Source organism: Cupressus sempervirens, chromosome 4 (assembly GCF_028749045.1).
Source record: "Cupressus sempervirens isolate cs-2001-9-10 chromosome 4, ASM2874904v1, whole genome shotgun sequence".
Lineage (NCBI taxonomy): Eukaryota > Viridiplantae > Streptophyta > Pinopsida > Cupressales > Cupressaceae > Cupressus > Cupressus sempervirens.
In genome coordinates this window covers 516,775,730-516,792,668 of record NC_143121.1, presented here as the reverse complement: position 1 = coordinate 516,792,668, position 16,939 = coordinate 516,775,730, and positions in this window count along the sequence as shown.

Sequence of the window (16,939 nt, the reverse complement as noted above, 5' to 3'; positions counted from 1 at the left end):
ATTCAATAGAAGATCAATGTAAATATGAGGGGCATGCTTGTTGATTGGCTTGTTGATATTTGTTGCTTATTGCATTTCTTCATGTTATTTATATATTTATTTTTCCCTATTGTAGTTGTGCAATTAATTTTATATAATCAATTCAAAATTAGATTGTTGTAACAGGTTGCCAAGGAGTACAAGCTTGTGCCAGATACACTTTACTTAACTGTGTCCTATATTGATCAATTTCTCTCTGCAAATGTTGTGAATAGACAAAAGCTTCAACTTCTTGGGGTTACTTGTATGCGCGTTGCCTTGTGTGTACTTCTTGCCTACTATAACATTTTCTTTTCTTTTCTTTTCTTTGGTATACAGGTATAATACTTATTTCTTAGATCAACTTTCATGCTTTCTTTGCCATGTATTATAACAAAAATTGATCTAGTTTTTATCATTTATAGGGGACCAGCAGACCAACACATTATCATGTGCTTTGGGATGAGAACAAATTTATAGCTGATGGGTTGCAATCATTAACAAACAATCTTTGTTACACGTATATCCTCTTTCACTAATTCTCTTGATTCTTTTTGTTATGCACAATGCATATCTTCTAGTGTAAATCCCCTTTCATTTAACTCTTACGATTCATTTTTTTATGCATAGTGCATATCTATTAGTAATATTTACATAGGAGCATTGTAATTCATAATTATCCTACAATGCTAATTGCTTTTAGATTATTCATGCATCATGCATATAAGAACATCAACTATAGTGGAAATTTTCATGTATCGAATCTCATATTCTAATTTTATAATTAATTTGTAATTTTTTTGTACATCAATTTGGGATTTAATTGTCTGCTGCTCTTGTATTGGTGTGTTTACAGATATGCAAGGTGCACACATTCTGTATCTATAGGTATGGTTCTAAAGTCTTCAAAATAGTTTTTATGTTCATATGTTGGGATGAATTCATTGATTTGTTTTTGCTTCTTTTGTGCAGTGCCTCTTGCATATTATGCCCATTTGGTTGCCTTCCATGCTCAGTTTTATATGGAGCCTGATACATCAGATAGTGGTTCATTGTCTAGTGGCCTTCCTGGTTTATAATGTCACTACTTTCTCTTGTTTGACAGGTTAAAATATACAATAACTTTCCTCAAATATATCTAACTGAAAAAGAAGCTCAAGAGTGCTAAAAAACATGCCCAAAAAGAAGAGGAGGGTATCCTCAACGAGGTGGAGGTAGGGGTGGATATGGTGGTGGTGGCCGAGGTGGAGGCCCTCCCCAGCAAGGCATAGTGAATAATTACTTCATTTAATTTCTTGAACCTAGATTATTTCCTTTACCATTTTATGCATAAAGATATCCTAAATTCCTAATCCAAAATGATTTAGTTCTTCAAGCATATTTGAGAAAATTGATTGTTACAATTTCAGTGGGAATGTTACGAGCTCTAGAATTCTTATATTTCGATTGTTATCTCAAGATATTATGATATTACCAACATTTTGTGACTTAGCTTTTTTGCACAATGTTCAGGTATCTTTGAGAACTTTTTAAAATTGATGCAGCTGATTATATGCTTTCTATTTGTGGAAATGATGCTTTGCGGGAACTCTCCTCCCTAGGAAAGAGTGGCAGTGTTTCCTATTTTTATTTAGTTTTATTTGCCAAGTTTCCTTTTTAGTTTGATTTTGAGCTAGTGACACTTGAGACTCAAATGCCTACAAATGCTTCATGCATTGTCTAGTCTCAAGCCCTGATCACTAGGCAAACTCCTAGCTCTTATTACAGTTGGCTTACTACAATGTCACATCCATTTTGTATGTGATTCTATTGACCTAAAGGATCGTTAACCACAAACAATAGTAGTCTCCTCTGCCCAAGATAATACAACTTTGTTTGGATTTAAATAAGAAAATCATAGCATCATTATTAGTGAGGATTTATGTCTGCTCAGAAACTTCTTATCTAAGAAATTCTTCCTAAGAAAGCAATTTAATTTAACAAAACAAAATTATTCAACACATGTTTAATCCATGCTTTCCATGGGTTCCTGGGAAGGGTATTATAGCATATAAAGTAGACCATATATTGACCCCTTATTCCTAATAGAATTCAGTCATGACATTATGCCAATCAGCATTTTATTTGTACATAGGTTGTAGCATAATTTGATGTTGCATGATGCTTGCTTGCTATATAATATGATTTGTTTCCTATGATGAATACAGATGATATAAGTTCCTTTCTGGTCTCTTTCCTTTTGATGGATACCAATTATAAATGATAATTTTGGTCCTTCCATTGAGAGTTGTATCTCTACCTTAATAGTTTGTATCTTTTGGTTGAAGAGTGGTTGACTTTTGTTTATTATACTTCAAAATTCTTACTAATTGATTCATTAGTTGTCTCCTTAGGTAGTGAATAGATGTTATAGTGGATGTCAATAACTCTTAGTCAATCACATCCTTCCTTTATAACTATTAATTGTTGTTTTATTCCAAGGTGGTGATTTTGGGAATCATAAGTTTATATAGATTTGGTCTTTGAGATTATTCTTTCATATTGCTTGAAGTTTAAGACACATAACCTCCCCTAATACTTATGTCAAAAAATATTACATCCTCTACATAGCAAGAGAGATTCCACAGATCATGTAAAGTCTTGTTTGAGCTGTCATTCCTGTCTCCCATGAGTTTCCTTAGAGAGCCCAAACACTAAAATAGTCACTGCCCATGCATAAGGAAAACACAACGTACAGTCATGGAATGCTCAACATGTAATTTTTCTTCAATGTGAATTCCCTTTGGTGTTCATTGTTCTAAATATCTAAGATTATTGCAAGAGAACATATGATGTTTGTTTGTGCTCCTCTCTCTTAGGCATGTGCAACCATCACTGTAATAACCGATACTCAAATTATCTACTAGAATTTTCACCTACTGTGTATAGTGGTTAAACTTTACTTGTTTAAGGATGAAGACATCATAGGTCATGACAAGGGCATGCCAGTCTGCCCCTCCCAAAGTTGCTTTTCTACAAGCAATTTCAAGTTTGGGTGATGGATGATTTCTTCTGTATGATCATTTTGATGCACCTTTTCAATTTTGTCTCCTCTAGAGACTTCAAAAAATGGAGATGGCATGAAAAGGGGTGGGGACATCACATGCATTGTAACACCAAGAATTCATCACCATTTATGAGGAATGCATACAAAAGACACTTCAAATAAGGACTGTCTGCAAGTAAAACATGATTATACATATTTGAACCATGCTTTGCAACTTTATTGAATCTGATAGTTGATAGTTGATATTTAAGTTTTTCCAAGTTTAGTCAATTTTAAATTAACCATATATTAACATGCTTAAATCACATCTCAGCTCACATGTCAAAGCTGCAAAATCAAATTTCATTATTAGAAAGTTTTTCATTTTGATGCATGCATTAGTTTGTAGTTAATAAATTCTTTCTTAAATTTATTCTTTTTTTAACCCCATTCTAACTATTTAAAGAAGAGAACTGTGTGTATTTTGACCAACCATCCATCATATGGAACTCATAAAAAGTCTTATAACTTGCAATTGACATGTCTTTACTTCTACCACTACCATTATTAATCAGTACAAGCCAAATTATCATTCTCTAATGCTGCCTACTGGTTAGACCATTGCAATATAGTGCAAAAATGATATAAATAAATTTTTGAGGAAAAGATTTCAGTTCAATACCAAAATTTTCCTCTCATATCCATATGTTCCTAACAGTCCCAGAATGGTTACCTTGAAGTCCCTAATTCTTGGCTTCTGTTATCTGATAGAAGCTTGCTCGTTATAACCGGAAGTAGATTCAACTCCAAAGACGACTCTATTTTTTTCTAATTTTGGCATATAGCTTTAGGAGAATAGCAACTGAGTGGTCAACAAAAAATCTCTCCCCTTTCTTAGGAAGGGTTTCTCCATCAAACATGAATGTGACATTCATCTGGCTGGTTCATATTGCCCTAGGCCATGGCCAAGAAGATTTTTTGATTGGCATGAAATATAGCTTCTAGTACTATATCCTAGATCAAAATCTGGCCAAAATTTTAATGGATGCCTATAGCTTATCCCAAAGCTCTCATTCAATAGTTATCAGATGATCAATCAAGAGGAAACAATTGAGAGCTTAGAGTGACACAATTTTTAGATGATCATATGGAATGAAATGGGCGTGCGAGTAGAAAGAAACTAGAAAGACATTGTGTACAGATGAAGACATGAAATGGATTGTTTTGGAGCACTCAAAATTCAGTACATATCATCATTCAAGATCAAATGGGTGTATGGGATTATATGCATAGTGAATAATAAAGGAGGGAATTGAACCCTTCCTAAGGCTCATAGTTGTTGAGGTCCACTTCAGCAATGGCCCTTCCTGTGAAATTTTCGTCTAAAACCTTTCTAATGAGATAATGTGTTATGAGCTCTTCATCAGTGGGATGGAACGTGAATCTAGGAGGCAGTTGTGCATCACCCATATCATGGTTCATGATATGGGTGATGCACAACTAATGCCTAACAATTTTCTACCTACCAAGCATTGGTCAAAATTTTGACCAATGCCCAGTAGTTTTCTACCAAGCATTGGTCAAAATTTCGACCAATGCCCTGTAGTTTTCTACCAAGTATTGGTCAAAATTTTGACCAATCCTAATAGTTTTCTACCAAGCATTGGTCAAAATTTTGACCAATGCCTTGCAGTTTTCTACCAAGCATTGGTCAAAATTTTGACCAATGCTTGGCAAAAAATGTGCTAGTAATTTCAAAAGTTTTTGACCAACGTATTGGTCAAATTTTTGACCAATGTGTTGGTCAAATTTGGTCAAAGTTTGGTCAAAAATTGGGTCAAAATTTTGACCAATAAAGGTCAAAAAATGAGCCCAAATGTACTAGTGTTACAGTAACATATCAATTTTGGTTAACACACAATGAATGCATGCATGATTAAGAATGTTTTATGGGTGCATTGAATTGTGAAAAGTTTTATTTGTACATCTGGACCTTGAATAACTGATTCACCTCCCCTCTCAGTTATTCTAAAAGAATTCCAATAGTGTAAGGAAGATTTAAGTGGGGCAAGGTCTTTGTTTGAACTTTGTGTGCAAGGATTTTTTATATTACAAATATTTTTCAGTCTAACCCAAGTGATTTTTTTTAAATTTTTATTTCATAAGATTTTATAGAAATATTGCCTCCCTTATATGCTTGTATAAATCTACACCTTGCATGGCCAAGTTAGATTACTTTATTTTATCGAATTCCTGAGCATTAAGATATATATGTTTTGGTTGGATTTTTTAACTTCATTATGTGGTTTCATCTATATGCATAATCCACACAAATTTTATGACCAAAACTTGATCGAATAAATAATGATAAATAACCATTGTACTTTTTGAGTTCATGCAACATTGGACCATAGTAAAATTCAAAATTTGTAATGCTCTTCCACTATATACTAGACATGCTTTTTTCTGAATTTGTACCATCATTAATTATACTTTCTAGGCTAAAGTGAGTAGAGTTAAACTAGAGTTTTGTATAGATCATATTATCTTAGATGTATTCTTCCTACTAGTAATCACCATCCATAACTCCACTAGATAGCTTTCCTATATCTTGTAGAATATTTGATCCCATTGAGTGGATCCATGCCAATGAGTATGGATTGGGAAACCTAGATGTCATAGGATTTTTCCCTCCCTAAAGATAAACGAATATAGGAATTGCCTCTTCACGATTTCTAGAATAATTGTAATGTTTTAGCAATTATGTGTGTCCTTTTTAAGTATTAATTTGGTCTTGGTTTGAATGAATTTAATATTATTCAATTCCCCTTGAATTGGCGTAGATATGATATATATCATATGTGAATTAAAACTTAGAAAATCACTGCCCTTGACATGTTTCCTAGAGCGAATGTGTATCCTTTAACTTTTAAATTTGTGATGCTATCAGTAATCCATCTAATATGTGGTACACTCTATTCTCCAAACTCCTCATTAGTCCAATCCTATGGAAAGCCCTCAAGTAGATTTTAACCTTAGTATTTTCTAATTTCTTACACTAAATATAGGTCATCCCTATAACCATTGAACAATGATTCTTTGTATCCTTGTACTCTACATTATAACCATAAAAAATCTAACCACATTTTACTAATTAAATCTTTAATACAATCTTCCACACTCCAACCATTCACTTACTAAAACTCTAATTAGACCAATTCCTCATCACATCTTAATTTGATTGCAATTGTTGTTTATATGCACAAGACTCCATGACTTCATTAATTGTGACAAACATACAAAACATCCTTATGATGTGTTCCCTCTACCCCACCAGTGGAAGACACACAGGCAAAAATCTCCACGAATTTCCTTATCCTATCAATATACTAACAATTTAATCAACTCTAGATCCTTGTTTGAATCATCAACTTATACCTTGAATCATAATACCCTTCCACATGGATAGCTTCTTACAATTTGGATTGAATCACAAAACAATACCCAAACTTGGTTACAAATAGAAAAAAAGAAATAATTGTCTTCAAGACAATCACCCACTATCTTGACAAGATAGTCACTTCATATCCTATAACAGTGTGTCCCTTTTGAACTAAAAATCTTTGACCGATTTCAACCCCAAATAGCTTGAAAACATCATCTAACTTACTTTCACTTTCATCCTCAAAAACTTTTATTTTTCAAAGTTGTTAAAATTAAATTTAAATGAGTTCTAATTTTCTAATTTTTATTTTCATCTAAACTTAAATTTTTAGCAGATTTCACCAACTTGTTGGGCTCATAAATACTCAGAGTTGGCATAGTTAGTGATTTTGGTGTACTAGATGAGGCATCAATTCCTCTAAACTAACTCATTTCTACAAAAATATTGCTCATAAAAATTTTTTAGTCATGGATTTTGATGTAGAGGTGTGTGGCAGGTAACAAAACTTCTATGGATTTATAGGGGAAATATAAGGTTTTTCCAATATGCCTAATGACACCTAAATGACTCCAAGAGATTAAAACACAACTTATCACTTACCCATGCCCCAAATGACTTAAATCAATTTTTTTCTCCCTAATATGAATTATTCCAATAGGTTTTAGGCTTCTAGGTAGGTTTTTTATCTATAAACTCCAAATTACTCCTTGTAGGCCTAGTTTTGCTCAAATTAGGACAACCTAGGATTGTTTTTCCTATTTTCTCACAACTTTTCAAACAAAATTGAAACATAAATTATATTTGAAGACACCTATTTTTCTTCTCTAAAACATATCAAAATCTTGGATAGGGTTTTTTGGACCATGTCCTTGTTGTACTAATATGACCACCTTTTATGCTTAAAAACCACCACTTTTACAAAGGAAGTACAAGAAATACTTAAACCTAATCTACCAAAACTTGTATGGTATTTTATTTTGGTCCCAATTAAATGATTATATAGTAAATTTCATTATATTATGTTATTTTATATGAAAACCCCAAAACCCTCCTTAAATAGGCCCTAAAATGAGAGTTTCTTCATTCAACTTACCCCAATCACTTATGAGATCAATTTGTTGATCCTATATCATGTCCTTAATGTCCTAAAAATTATACAATCATAAAAATATAAGATCCTTCATCCAAAACTCTTTCTTCTATAGGTTAGCCTCAACTTTCCTTCACTTTACTCCACAAAACTCATAGGGTACCCCTCCAAATCTTAGTTTCCTTGCATGAAATGTGTTAGTAAATTAAAATTTTATTAGTGTCCCTTTCCTTGAGAGTCAAAAATCCATTCAAGTAAGGGACTCCAAAATCTAAAGTTCTACCAAAACCGGTTACTTAAAACTGTGATTTCCTTGCACTAGTTAGTATAGCTCATATTTTATTGTATTAATAGTTTAAAAAAATGTATAGAGACTTACATTATTACTGTATTATTACTCTCCAACCATCCAAATAAGAGATTCAATCAATAATAATTAGTAACAAACCAAACTCATGAGAAAACACTTTAATTTTATTACAAAATCTCCACTTCCACCCGTATAGTCCTATATATATATATATTCATTGTTCCTCCTCATCCATTCGTACAAAGGAATTTAAAAATTAATTTCAACTTTCCAAACTGAATAAATGCATAATAAAATAAAATAGACTTTCCCTCCTAAATCTTGGTAACTATTACCATTCAGATTTTTGAACTTGTAACTTATTATTTATTCATAGCTTAAGTCTTTTAACCTATAAAATATTATTCAATAGCTGCATAGCCTTATTCTAAGCATTATAAAATTATTCTAGACCCAACAATTTCAAGTACACCATTAATTTAGTCATAGGGTCCTTATCATGACCTCTAGGATAATTTTCTTTTACATTTGCATTATTGCCTCCAAGGCCATGATTGGTTTCAATATGTGCCAATTGATTTGTTTAGGCTCCTCTGTGTCTTTATTCTTCTTCAATGCTTCCTTGTATTTAATAGGTGAGTTTGGTGCTTTTGCACCAGACTGTAATGTAAAATGTGTCACTTGGGATATCATAATCCCTAGAAAAGGAAATAATTTCCCCTACTTTCAAACTCTTATGTTCGACAAAGTTTAGCCATCCAGTAGTAAGTACACAAATTTTTCTGCATTATAATGAAAATCTAAATTTCCACTCTCTATAATTACTTGTATCTACAAATGTGAGTAATATTTCTTCTTTTTAATCCAACTTATCCATAGGAAAATGAGTTTTAGAATGTTGTTTAAGGATGACTGTCCCATGTAATTTACCCAAATCACTAACAATAACCTACTTTTCAAATAGATGCTTCCTACTCATTATGAATTCTCTTAAAATAATAACATTCTCACCTATTTCCTAGTGACCATTGTTTCACTTTTGTAACTCTTTGTCATAATTGCGATCTCTGATTAAACTAATAACTTCATCAAGACTGAGATAATCCTAAAATAGTTTCTCAGCTTCTAAAACTCATGAAGTGCAGAAATTGATTTGAAAATCTTGACCTTTGATCTTCATATGAGCTCTATCCATACTCTAAAATACACATTATATTCATTACACACAACTCTATTTAATCAAACAAAACAGATACCCTATTACTATCAAGATTTGAAAACCCAATTGATCTCTGCAAAAATACTAATACTATTCTTTCATTAGGCCTTAAAAACTCTTCTACAACCTTGAACATAAATCATACTCTCCTTCCTTCATTCATCCTTATCCCTCATTCCCAAAGCATCCATGAAACTCGTGGAAAAACCTAGTCACTATCACTTTTGTCAAACCCGCCATTGTTGACAAATCACAACCACATTCCTTCATCATAACACTTGCCAAACTGTTGCATGGATTTCTTGCAACTCATTGGACAAGTAATATACATTATTTTAAGAGAAAAACCAAAACACTTTCTAATTTTTTTCTTATTCTACAAGCTCCAATTATAAACATAATACTGACTGTAGTAAATTTTATACTGTCAAAACCCCACTCTAAAATTGATCACATCTACATTCTTGTATCCAACTCACATGTAACTTGGTGAATGAAAATATGCACATTTAAATTTTTTTAATACATTTTATTCCCCATCATCCAATTTAATATTGGGCTGGAATACACACATATATGAAGAATATTACATTTCTGGCACTCACGGGTTACCCTAGTAAGTATTTGGGCATGTTTCACTAAAATGTTAATAACTTTGTCAAATTTTAATGAAAATGAATGATTCAAAAGCAAAAATAGAGAGGATTTATCCCTCCTTCAAATAAAATAGGTTTCAAGAATTTATGGTAAGATTCAGACACCCAAAAAAGTGTGCAATCAGACTATTCCGTTATGGAAAAAAAATTGGAAAAAAAAAACTTTAATTAACACTCAATTTGTTGCATATACTCCTCTTTCCATTATTTAGAATTTAAATCATTTATAGACTATAATCAACCACTATAACCAATAATAACTTCTCAAACTACCCAAAAAACTAGCATTTGATCGATTTATCTCTTAGCCTCTTTGTTGTAAATTTAACAACTAGCTTGAGAACTTATTAACTCTTTTACACCATAGGCTTTTTATATCACCTCTATTAAATTCAAATGAAAATTCAAATACCTTATAAACATGAAAGATAACTCTAGTACTCAACATGTCTAAGGTCCTTAATGAGAGTTAGAGCCCAAGGGTAGGGCCAGTAAAGTGAATCCTTCAATTCACTGTGGGACTGTCATAGTATGATAGTAAAGTTGTTTTTTTGTTCTAAAGAAGTTAATGACAATATGGTATTGAGTGTCAAAGTGTAAGAAAATTCTAGAGAATATTCTAATTGATATTTTAGGTGACATGTCCAATTGACTTGAACATTCTTTTGGTAAATCTCCCCAAATTAAATTCCATTCATGCTATATCTTTTAAGAGAAGGAAGGGTGTACATAAGTAACTGAATAAAGCTAGCCAACCAATAGATATAGAAAATGATTAAAAGAATAAAAATGACCTCAAGATTGTAAAGATTGCTAATGTTCAATAAGACCTACAAATGCAATCCTCTTTGAAAAATATTCTCATATTAGGAATATATATGTTACATTGTCATTATCCTTAGCAAGCAACTTTTATTGGTAAAAAATACTTGAATAATGCTCATCTTATTGCATATTTTAAATCTTTATTTTGTTTTTAACTTATTCTGGTAAATTTTAATGTAAAACTTTACTTTTAATTCTATTACACTCATCATAGTTATTAATATTTATTATTCCATGGGAAGGTATTGAAGATCTTGCATGGCAGATAAAGCTTGTTTGCATAGTAGGACTTGGAGACTTTTGAAAAGGTCGACAAGGAATTCAGAGTTTGTTATAGAGAATTTTAAGTTAGCAAGGCCCTCAACAAAAAACACAGATGTAATTTAGAACTCAAAAAATCCATATTTTATTATGACTAGATTAATGTCAAATAAATGTAAGATAGATATTATAAAAACTCATTATATCATTTTCTTTTTGTTATTCTCTATAGTAAAAATGAGCAGTTTCAACAGTGATTTTGTATCTCCATTTTAAGATTTTTTATTTATTTTTCTTTAAATCAATATTGGAATTCATAACATTACAGATGGAGCAACATCAAAGGCTGACTATAGGTAATATCATGCATATGATGAGAGAGTAGCCAATGATGGTAACATGGACAAATACCCATGTCCATTTAAAATATGTCTTGGTGAAAAGATGAAAAAAAGGAATGTGATTTATCTACATATGATTAAGTATGGGCATAGTGGTATAAGCCCTTGGGCTGATAATTATTATGAAGATACGATAGAATTGTAGCCAACGAGAGATGAACAGGAAACAAACATAGACAAAGTGGTACAAAACATAGATGAAGAGGTTACAAACATAGACAAAGTGGCATCAAACACAGATGAAGAGGAAGAAATATTTGATGAAGGGTTTGAAGTGGATATAATGTTAGATGAAGGTCTAAATGATGATTGGTCCAAGTTAATGGAGGATGTTTTAAAGCTTGTGTATTCTAATTGCAAATTAAGTCATTTGACAATAATCCTTCAAACTATTAACTTGCAACTGGTACATGGTTGGACAAATGAGAGTGTAGATTAGTTATTGGCATTATTAAATTCATTGTTGTTAGCTGACTCCACATTGCCAAAAAAATGAAGTCAATGCCAAAATAAAATTAGCAAGTTTGGCTTGGTGTATGAGAACATCCACACATGGGTGAATGGTTGTCCATTATTTCGCAAAAAATCCTCAAATGAGAGTGAATGTCCTAAATATCATGAAGCTTGGTATAGACAAGGGCTGAAATTAGTTGTGGATCCTAGAAAAATTCTTCATCACTTTCCAATAATCCCACTATTACTCATAATTTATAGGTGCAAAGACATTTTTGAACTTATGCAATGACATCATCAAAATAAGAGCACTAATGGATAACAATGACATGTGCTCAATTCTAATACATGGATGGAATTTGATAACAGGTGGCCTAATTTTTCTCAAGATCCTCATAATATAAGGTTGGGTTGGCGCTAGATGGGGTGAACCCATTTGCAAAACAAAGTACTAAATTGTCGGCTTGGCTAGTTTTTCTAATAAATTATAACTTGCCTCCATGGTTAACAACTAAGTGATTTTTCTTAATGTTGACATTGATTATACTTGGAAAGAAAAGTATGACTTTAGAAATAATATATGCTTGTCTAGATCCATTATATGATGAGCTAATGTAATTATGGAAAGGAATTAAAGAAATTCAATCTTTAATAGATGGTCATTCAATCAAACTCACTTTAAGAGCTTTCTTATTATTTACAATTCATGACCTTCTTACATATGGCACATTATCTAGTCTCTCTATTCATGGATAACATGGATGTCCTACTTGAAATTTTAGGGATTTTTTGATGCACTCAAGAATTTCGTGCAAGTGTATATATTTATTGTGGACATCATGCTTACCTTAAAATGGATCATCCATATTGTCAACAAAAAACATGTTTCAATGGTCAAGAAGAGAATCGTGAACCACCATTATTAATAACAAGTGACTATATTATTGAGAATGGACAAAAATTAATGGAATTCATTGAGAATGATGGGATTATTGGCAATAGGTATGATCTATGTAATGAAAGTGGTGTAAAATGATTGTGCATACACTACAAGTTGCCATACTTCAAGGATATATCCATTAGGCATATTGTTGACTTTATGCATACTAAAAACATATAGCTTATGTTATTATAGAAACTCTTTTTGGTATTCTTGATACTATTTTGTCATGTGAAGACTTTCGAGAAGTAAAGATTTGTCAAAATATTTGGGTTGAGAAATATGACAATGAAAAATATAGAAAGCCTAATGCTCCTTACGTCTATACAAGGGAACAACATGTAGAATTCTTACAGTTAATGTCTCAAACTCGCTTTCCTATAGGATATGTAAGTAGAAACATAAAAAATAAAATTGGCATTAATAGCTTAAGAGGCCTCAAGACTCATGAATATCATGTCATAATAGAGGATATTTTACCCATTGCAGTAAATATATCAAGATTGGCAAAGAGGCCAAGATTAGAAATTATAAGATTGGGCCTTATATTAAAGAGAATTATTTTACATGTATTAGATTCTTCAAACTTTGACTATTTTTTGGAGGAGGTTTTTGAAGTCCTTTGTCTATTGGAACAAAAATTTCCAATAACAATCTTTAACATTTCTATGCATCTTTTGATATAGCTAGAATATGAGCTAGAGTATTGTGGCCTAGTAAGAACGAGATGGATGTATCCTATAGAACTATATATGAAGGTTTTGAAAAAAAATGTTTGTACTTGGGAAAAACTAGAGGGAAGCATGTCTAAGGGATATTCATGGCAAAAGGCCATACGTTTTTGTACATAATATATGAAGAATTTTAAAAATGTCAATCGGTGTGTATGGGTATAATGTTATAAGCTGGGCTACTAAGATGGGAATAAAATATAGAACGTCTTATTATTTCTATTTTAATGTAGTTGTAATTATTGGAAACTTAGCCATGGTTAGCAGTAAGAGCAATCAACTATCAAATTTACTAGTTGCTCAAGATCTAGAAGGGCTCATTCAACAAATGGAAGAGAAGTGGCCCAAATATTTTTTATAAAAATAAAATATTGAGATAACATTATAGGAAGCTTCTCAAATTATTAAATTTAATCATACGATTGTATCAATGAAAAATTAGTCATCCAATAAGTAGAAATATAAATGCAGTACAATGGAAAACATGCCAACATGTACAAATTTTTCCAATTTCCTCACAATTGATGTTGATGATAAAGGTGGTGCATAATTGGATGTTGCAAAGGATGGTGATTAAAATGTTAATGGACTATATATGTGAAAATGGTATTCAATCATTATCAAATACAAGAGGCACAAGCAATAAAGTTCCTACCTTTAGTGATCATTATATATTGCTTATTCATTCTTCTTGCCTTTTAAATATACTTGTCTATTAGTATCTAGAAAAAAAATGGACTTATTAATAGTAGGCATATAGCTTCAAATTCCTGGATAATAGATTATGAACCTATTTTTAATGAAAATTTTGAACACTTGGTATAGAATTTGGTACCCATAAAATTAACACCTTGCAATTAGCAATTCCTGAAAACGTCATTTTCAAGATTTGCACTCATAGCCAAGTCTAGTGATTGACACACAAAGTCAGCAACCATTGATGAAGAAAAAATATTTAAGTTTTAAACATATGTCAAATGTAAAGATGTGTTATATTCAAATTTTCTTGTCTTTGAAATCAAGATGTCAAAAATATTCTTTAAAAAAATGTATTCATAAATTGCTTGACTCGCTACATGGCAATCCAAAAATTTAGCATTCAATGCAAAGTGCCTATTAGTGCACACATTCATAGTGACCATAAAGACAAAAAAAGAAAAGTGAAAACTATTTATAGAAGGAAGATAGGCTTACTTTTTCTATTGTTTCATGTAAATTATCGATGCATTATACATATATCATCTCCTACTGCAGTATGAATTGATTTTCTATAGAGTATTTTATGTAGACAACATAATTTGAGTAAAGGCAACTATAATAATTAAATATAATCAACTATAAAACACATGACACTTAGAAATTTCAAACACATAGATTATAATCAATTATTATGTTCATGTTAGTTAATGGTTTTTTCCTTGATTATAAACCATAAAGAGGGAAATTCTTATAAATCAACTAATTGAATTACCACAAAGGCGTAGGGAATTATATGCTTAGTATTGCTTTGAAATATTATCAGGTGCAGCTACAAGTTTGAAAATATATATTTTCAATTCCTCTTTTGAGGGAAAACCTTCCCAATGAGTATTTTTCTAGAAAATACTAAAAAGTTTTAAACAATCATTTCATAAAAAATAAAGAGAATGTGCAGGCTGAAAAACCATTCAAATCTAACAACAATAATCATCCACATGATTAATCATTAAAGATGAGAGTAAATTAAGATTTTTCCTTCTTCCCTCAAACTCTTTTAACCTTAAAACAAAATTTCAAACTGTAATAAGATAATGCAAAGCTTTCACAAATGATTCATCTCCACAAGAACACAAATCACTACAGAATAGACAATAGTACGTATTCCAACAAGAATTTAACATATAAAACTACAAAATTTTATATTACATATCATAGAAGAACTCACTTGAAGTTCAAAGTGTAGATACTTAATCAAAAATAGTTCTAGTTTTGTATCTACTGAGAGTCAACCCTTTCTAGAAATCGATTATTACATATATAAGCTCCCTAGGGCTGGATAATTGAATCCAAAATTACCTTGCTAGGAGTAGATATTTTTTTTGGTTATCTAACCATGCTAACTAATTGAAATAAAATAAATTAGAGAAATTAAAAGATAGCCAATATCCAACTAGAAGACTTACGAGACTTTGTCTATGCCAACGGCGATCCTGCCAGCTTTCTGGCTTTCGTATGTAGCAGTAAAGGATGAGATAACTAATTGGTGAGGTAGGTCGAGATAAGAAATCCTCTATTTCCAAACTTATTTTTCCTTCTTTAGCTTTGTGATCTTTGCATTATGCATCACCAGGTGCTTCTAGTTGATTATCAACATGGCCTCAACATGTGCTATGTTGGAAAGTTCTTGTCTTGTAGAAAAAATGTTGGATAAATAATTTTCCTCTCTTTTTCTCCAATCTAGTTCAAGGATATAGAAACACTCAACTTGTTCAATATACAGGGAATCAACCACCTCTTCACTATCGTCTTCTCCTACCCCATTGGTCTTAAGACTAATTTTGAATGTTTGTACTTGGCCTACAGTCATTCCTAACAATAATCTCTTCCTTCAAATTCATCAGAATAATGAGCCCAGTAATCCTCTAAGTGAGGAACATACCTAAGAGAGGATGCATATTTGAGGTTTTCTTTAGTGAAATGCATGTAATCAAATTCTTTCTTGGAAAAGTAATGCTTGAGGCATAGATTAGACATTTTCAACTTTGTCAACATAACTTGTTTGATATTGGGGCATTTGTAGTGGCCAATTTCTATAGGAAATAGAAAAAGCAAGAGTTTTCTTAATGTTCTTAGACAAATCCATAACACTGATGAGTTGCCTATAGATTTCTAATAGGATGACATTATCTAGGCAATAGCATGGCAATTTAAAAGGTTCGCTAATGAAGCCTCTGACTCTGAGATAAGCGAATCTAGGAAATTGGTTATAATAATAACCATAAATGTTAATATCTTGTACAAATTCTCCAAAAAACCTACAATTTTCTTGACCCTGAAGCTCAAAAACTAGTTTCCCTAGAAACACAATTAATTCTCCTTAATTCCTTATAAGGTTCCCTAGCTTGCAGGTTTCTATAGTACTGGTAAATAATCATGTCATTTGTCCAAGGCTCAAGTGGGAGACCTTGCCATTCTTTAGATACAACTAGGATGTAAACCAAAAAGGAGGACATGAAGAATGGGCCAAAGTTATTCAAACCTAGAAGGCCTTTGTGTAACCCTTCAACTATCAAATTTTTCCAGTCAATGAATTTCTCTCCTTCAACAACTTTTTGAATGAAAAAGTACATCCATCCTCCCAAATGAAATGCATGCTCAATCCATTTTATTCTATTGAGTAGAAACACTATGTCGGCAATTTCCTTGATAAAATTCTTAATGGTTAGTAGCTTGGGTAACCTTGAGTCTCCTAGTGTTGGCTTTAAAACCCAGGTCTATGCCACAATAGAGTCATAATTCTTCTTGTTTTCTCCATACAAGTAGTCAATTTCTTCAAATGTCCACATCTCATAAGGTTCTTTATGAG